Source organism: Rhipicephalus sanguineus, chromosome 7 (assembly GCF_013339695.2).
Source record: "Rhipicephalus sanguineus isolate Rsan-2018 chromosome 7, BIME_Rsan_1.4, whole genome shotgun sequence".
NCBI lineage: Eukaryota > Metazoa > Arthropoda > Arachnida > Ixodida > Ixodidae > Rhipicephalus > Rhipicephalus sanguineus.
Genome location: NC_051182.1, coordinates 154,650,521 through 154,657,100, shown reverse-complemented (window position 1 = coordinate 154,657,100; position 6,580 = coordinate 154,650,521). Strand labels below are relative to the sequence as shown.

Here is a 6,580-nt window from a genome sequence, read left to right as displayed (position 1 = left end):
AGTCCGGGAACGACGCAGTCCTAACGTCGCAACTGGTGGCAGCGGCTGGACGGATCTAAACCCCGGTCGCAAGAACTGGTGGCAGCGGGGGGTGCGGTGGGCAGCGGTGGGTCGCAACAGGGCCCACTACGCCTCCGTAAGGCAGCACGCGAACCTACGCAGCTCTTCACTTTGTTGATGCTTTTGCAGGTCCTGATGATTAAATATGTCTGAGTGCTATGTAATGGGTGAGCCTTTAAAACACCCACTCGTTGCGCAATTGGCATTTTCTTGACGCCTGGCGCGATTCTACGCTTCTGCCACGCAATATTATGTGCTTTAAGGAGGCTCCTTCCACTTCATGACATTCATATGGTGTATTTTTCCAAAGCAGTGTAAAAGTTACAGGTCATCTTTCCATGAATAAAAGACAAAAAAAGGAATAGCATCGCTCTGTGGTAGAACACCTGCTTGCCACGCAGACGGCCCGGGTTCGATTCGCCCTCGAACTTGAATATGTATGTGTCTTATTTGCATCTTTCTCGATCTTTGGTCACGGACAAGATGATGATTTTTCGCTCACAACCAACGCCGCCTTCAACGACGCCGACACCGGAATTCCAGCGAAACGAGCTCTTTAACGCTATCGCGTTAATATAGTGCGAAATAAAAAGTACCAAGGAAGAGTAGACACGGCACGAGCGCTCACTTTCAACTGAAAAATTTATTGAAGAAACATCATCATATATTCTTACTGCGCATGCTCTTCCAAGGCAAGAAACTCATGACGACACTCCTGGCTAGATACCAAGGCAACTAATCTTAACACTGTTAACTCTTACCATAATCTAAAAAAGAAATTTCCTTTTCCTGGAGGGCTATTGAAGGCTGACTTACACACTTACGCCCTGGCTTCTGTATTTTGTGGGCCTGGAAGATTTCGCGTGTGAACTGGTCGATGTGGCGGAAAAGAATCCACGTTCTGGAAAATTCCGCGGCGCACCCGCAATCTGGGCAGTGCATTGCCAATTGCGTCGAGCAAACATTACCTCTCATGGAATTTTTATGCTTCCTCAGCCGCGGGTTTACGCATCGCCACGGTTGCCTAATGTAAACACTTCCACACGTGAAAGGTATGCTGTACACAATGCCAATGGCACATGGCACAAAAATATTCTTGTGCTGAACGGAATGTGAATCCTTCACCACTGGGCCTTTTTCCGCACATTTCCGCACAGCTGCGCAGACATTGCCAACTTTATTCTTCGCTGAGAACACGACTTCAATGCCATGACACGATCCTACCTTCTTTAGCCTATGCGAGAGTTGGTGAACGTGTGGTAAAACAGTGATTTTTTTCTTTTCCTTTTCTTTCACTCGTTCCGCGTCTTTACCTTTAAAGTTTAAGGTCCCTCTCATTTCGCGCTGTTTTGCCTTTACCAGCTATGAATCCTTACCAACTCGCCCAATTTTCAATCCTACTCAAAACTCACCGTCACGTGATGGCGTCACCATGTGACACATGATCACAGGACACGTCGCTGATCGCCAAACTTTATGAAGTCATTGTGATATTACTATGACGTCCTTCGTCGTTACGGCACCTGATGACGTAATCACAGGACACCGTCGCTTGGTCAAAGGTGGGCCGATCACGGAGGCAGCGCAAAACCACGTTAGCTACAGAAAACTTTCGGAGCGGTGAGGAGGGTCAATACATGGCCTCAGAAGAAAAAATTATGGCAGCTTCGCGCTAGTGGCGCCAAGGCTTTGGGAACAGCTCAGCTGGGTGACCGTCCTTGTTTCTCTTTTTTTTTTCTTGTTTTCTTTCTCTCCGTTTCTTGTCTCCCTTTTTGTATGTTCCTTTCTACTTCTTTCTTTCTCTTCCTATCTATTTATTTCTCTTTCTCGCTCTTTCCTAAATTTATTTCTCTTTGTTCCCTTCCTTTCTTTCTCTTTCTTTGCTTCTTTTTATCTCTCTCTTTCTTTCGCTTTCTGCCTTGCTGTCTGTTTCTTTCTATGTCTTTTTCGTGTCTGTTCTTTTCTAAACCTCTCTCTCTCTCTTTCTATCCCTTTCTTTCTCTGTTTATTTCGCTTTATTTCTCTGTGTTTCTTTTTCTCTTCCTGTCCTTCTCTCTATTTTTCTGTCTCTTTCTCGTGTCTGTTTCTTCCTATATCTTTCACTCTATTTCTATGTCTTTCTCTGTCTCTCTACCTCTCTATCGCTTTCTCTCTCTCTGCTTTTTTCTCTCTCTTTCTATGTGTCCATATATTTCTCTCTTTCATTCTCTTTTTGTCTTGCTCTCTGTGTTTTCTATCTCTTTTTCGTGTCTGTTCCTTTCCTTCTAGTTCTCTATCCGTTATTGACTTTCTCAGCTTTCTATCCCTTTATGTCTGCGTTTGCGTTATTTCTATTTTTCTCTTTTTGTACCTTTCTATCGCATTTTCTATATCTCTTTTTCACGTGTTACACCGGCTCGACTTCGCCTAGGAAGGTTTTTGTTTTTTAACGCTCGCACCTGCTGTACTCAATAGTGGGGCTCTTCCTCTCTCTCTTTCTCTCTTTCTTTCTATCTAAGTCCATGTTTTTATCTCTATTTGTCTCTTTATAGCTTTATTACCTTTATTTCTCTCTCTCTTTCTTTTTTTCTCTCTTTTTCACGTGTTCGTTTTCGTTTGACACTCGCACCTGCTGAGCACGGTAGTGGGGCTTGCCCAATTCCAATAGCGCATACCGACCTGAGAAGTTTTGCACCATGGAGCACAAGTCCCCGATAGCTTAAACAGCTTAACTGGGCTTAATGCATGCACTGCACATAGATTCGTCTGCACGGAATATACACAGTGAAGTTGGGCTGTCCAGCATGTCTGCAATGCGGCCGACATGCTTGGCCTGGCGGTCCCGACGTGTTAGTCGGTCGCTGCGCACCAGGCCATGTCCCGCAGACCTCAAGAGAGCGGTTTCAATCAATCAATCAATCAATCAATCAATCAATCAATCAATCAATCAATCAATCAATCAATCAATCAATCAATCAATCAATCAATCAATCAATCAATCAAGTGACTTCACTGTAAAGAGAATGAAGATGGCGCATGCTGGTTCATGATGATGAGGAGGGACATCTAGAGAGGCCGAACGCGAATCGCATGCGTATCCTCCCGCTTTAGCGCTACATAATCAAACGCAAAAACCAACACGCTCTTCAGTGTTCCTTCAAAACTTTATTGTTGCATTTTCCTAGCGTGTTTCATTTCTTCCATGGAGGAAATGAAGAATTGTACACCAGAAAAACGGCCGTCGTTATTGCTTGGTTGGCATTACTCATCGAAGGATCGCACAACAGGTAATATATCTCTGAAGCAGCGATATCCGAGTACACAATTGCCACGGCGATTGCGGAAGTAACCTTTCTTACAGAAACAGCCGCTCATGCAGTCCAAGGTACATGCGTCAGGCCAGCCTCTATACAGGTAATTGCACTTCCACTCGCTGCAGCTACCGCTGACACAGCTCTTGTATTCTTCGTGCCGCTTCCAGCATCCTGTGTGGGAAATATAAATAAAATTAAACATTTTATTGCGGAGCCACTTGTATTTTGTGCCTGTCTATATTGATCTGAACTTAAATCACACATGCGTGCTTTTCTCAATAATCACTTCGAAGTTTTGCACTGAAGCTTTAAATGTTAGCGGCTGAATCGTCGTCTAGTCTATCCGCATTCTCTGCATCTCCTTCTCTATAACTTTGTCTTATGGTACCTTGTCACATGCCTGTAGTCTGCGTGCAGAAAATGACCTATCTTCGTGAATATGATTTATTTCACCAACGGAGAATGCACGCTGCTAGCGCTAGTAAATTTTAACAATAATATTAAAATCATTGGGAAGGTACCACTTCCGAAACTATGGTTTACCTCACGACTGCGGATTCTCGGGATATTTTCTTCTCTAGTGGAAACCACGAGGCACAACGAAACGTCGGCTCCCTGCCGTGAATACGACAACTGTTATGTAATTCGCTGCTATTCATATTGACGTATTTTATTCAGTAGGTAAGAAAAAGGATAGAAGGAAACCTCAACGCGTAAAATCAAAATTTATCGCTGCTTACGGATATTTACGAGCATGCATGCATGCATATCAAATCAGAGAAAGCATTAGCAGGCCTGTAACCTCAAGCATAAATCCTCTGTGTTCATCCCCTCAAGGACGGTGAGCACCGGAAAATTCAAGAAACGACGAAAGGAAAAAAAGTGCAAAAGTTGTTCACAGATCAAGATAAAACAAAACACAAATACGTCATGAAGACGGGGAATAACAGGGGCGTAGCCATGGGGGGGTTCAACCCCCCCCTCGATATTGTTCAGTTTTGCTTGCGTATATATACGCACGCACGAACATCCATAAAGTATGGTTGAACCCCCCCCCCCCGCCCCCCCAACCCCGAAAAAAGTTTCTGGCTACGCGCCTGGGGAATAGCTTCCGAACTTTGGTAATGGGCTTGATTTTGTACGCTGATAAGTAGCAGCGAGCTCAACCAAAATAAGAGGATTACCGGAAAGGCTATGCGCTGCCCTAATAAGAAATAAGCATGTTATTGTGCGTTTATACTAAGTACGATGTAATGCAGCCGCTCCTAAATACGCTTCAGTAAATACAGTGAGGATATTGGAAACCAGGGACTGTTGCGTAGTTTCATCAGCGAGCCGTACAGCTGTGCAATCGAGAGCAAGAAGCATTTATCTGCTTCAATTAGTACACCTATATTCAGAGAATAATGCCACTGCGCCAGTATAGAGATATAGGTTTGTGAAGGTCGTCTTTAACGATTGCAGACCCCTACAGCGGCATCTTTTAGAGTGTGATCTCGCTTCTCACAGCGGCAGCAGGGGGCACTGGATGTGATTGTTAATAGTATCTCTGATAACAATGTGAGCAACGAATTTTAAAGGGTGCTGATAATTTTTCGGCATAATTTACAAAATACACCACCACGACGATCTTACAATTAGAGAAATTTTTATGTGGGAGCGAAGGTGGCCAAGTTCACATGGACACCCTACATATTCTCTGCTCCCAAAAGAGCAGAGAGAGAGAGATGAAGGCGAAGGCTGGTAGGTTAATCCGATATGAGCATTCGGTTTGCTACCCTAAATTGGGGTGGGGAATTAGGGATAAGAAAGAGGGTGTAGAGAGAGAGAAAGAAAAACAGTAGGTATGCGACCTACCCCTTTAGGTGGAAATTCTCTCTTCCTATTTCCGCCCTGTTCCTGTGCATTTACGCGTACATATCAAATGCTAATAATAAGATTTTAAGAGAGAAGAGTACGTACTACTCCACGATGGCCAGGACCAGCGTGAGCTACTGGGACTGGTGGTTAACGAATATGGTTCCACATCATATTGTCCGTTCACGTGAGCAAGGGAAGCGAGTGCGACCAAGACCAAGAACAGGATCATCGTACGACTTCCCGTCATCTCGAAAGCTCCAGTTTACCCTCTATATTTCACTTGTCTGAGCTGAAACTTATATATTTTCACGAGACAATGTAGAAGCTTATATTTATTTTTCTGTGTGGAGAGAATACGAGCTGTATAATAAATGCTCTTTATTCAAGTTAGAAGAATTTGATAACCGGGCAAAATGTGTTTTCGGGGAGACAATCAGCCTTAGAGCCGAATCATTTTGTTGCTTTTTTACACTCGCCTCATAATTAGAAGGGCTCAGGGGAAAGGCAACAGATATTCTGATGTGTAATCATTCAACGTCTCCCCTATACAATGTACAGGCTATGAGCGTAACGTAAAAAATACTTCACCTTGTGGACAGAGCCATCTTTTTACTGCTTCTAGGACCGACATTTCCAAGGATTCTATTGTCAGATAACTTTACCTAGACGATATATATTCTCTCCCTGAGCACTTCACGAAGTGGTGCTTTATTTTTCGGCCCTTGAAGGAGCTTGCAGTACAATATTTTGAGCATGGTAACAGGAAAGTAGACGTTGACAGCGGCGGCTGTTACTACAAAAAAATTGTCGCTGGGACGGCAGGTTCTGCATCACCTAGGCTAGTGTAGAAGTGTTACTTTCATAAGAAATTTAACTCATTCCTTTCTATTCCTTTGGTTGCATAATCATTATCAATCACGCGCACGAACTCTTTCTCGGCGCACTGATCGACATAAGCGGTTCTTGCCAGGACAAGTATTGCTGCAAGCATTTCCTTCACTTTGAGTAAGTGAGAGGTATTCCAGAAAGAAAAAAACAGTCATTGTAAGTACAGTTATAGCATGTTTTGATAAAATGCAGTTTCCTTGCTGAAGAAAAACCACAAAAACGTGTGTTATCAACGACCAGAAAAGTAGCCATACTAAGAAGCGAAATACATTTAGTGGCTGCAGCCTGTTTAACGAAATAAGTAACAGCCGAGCACCTTCACACACCTATCATCACTACCATGGTTTGTTTTATTGTCGACCGCAACCAGACATCGCTGGCATCAGGTTTGTTTACTTATAAATAATAATATCTTGGGTTTAACGTCCCGAAACCATCACATGATTATGAGAGACGCCGTAGTGGAGGGCTCCGGAAAT

General features: G+C 43.6%; 1 long non-coding RNA gene across 1 annotated transcript; it reads right to left on the bottom strand.

Moving 5' to 3' along the window:
• Positions 1-3,184: 3,184 nt before the first annotated feature.
• LOC119400328 (uncharacterized) lies at positions 3,185-5,543 on the bottom strand. The gene is made up of 2 exons (XR_005185051.2): positions 5,316-5,543; positions 3,185-3,524 (listed from the first exon to the last, which is right to left on the bottom strand). It is a non-coding gene; the product is annotated as an uncharacterized LOC119400328 (long non-coding RNA).
• Positions 5,544-6,580: the final 1,037 nt, after the last annotated feature.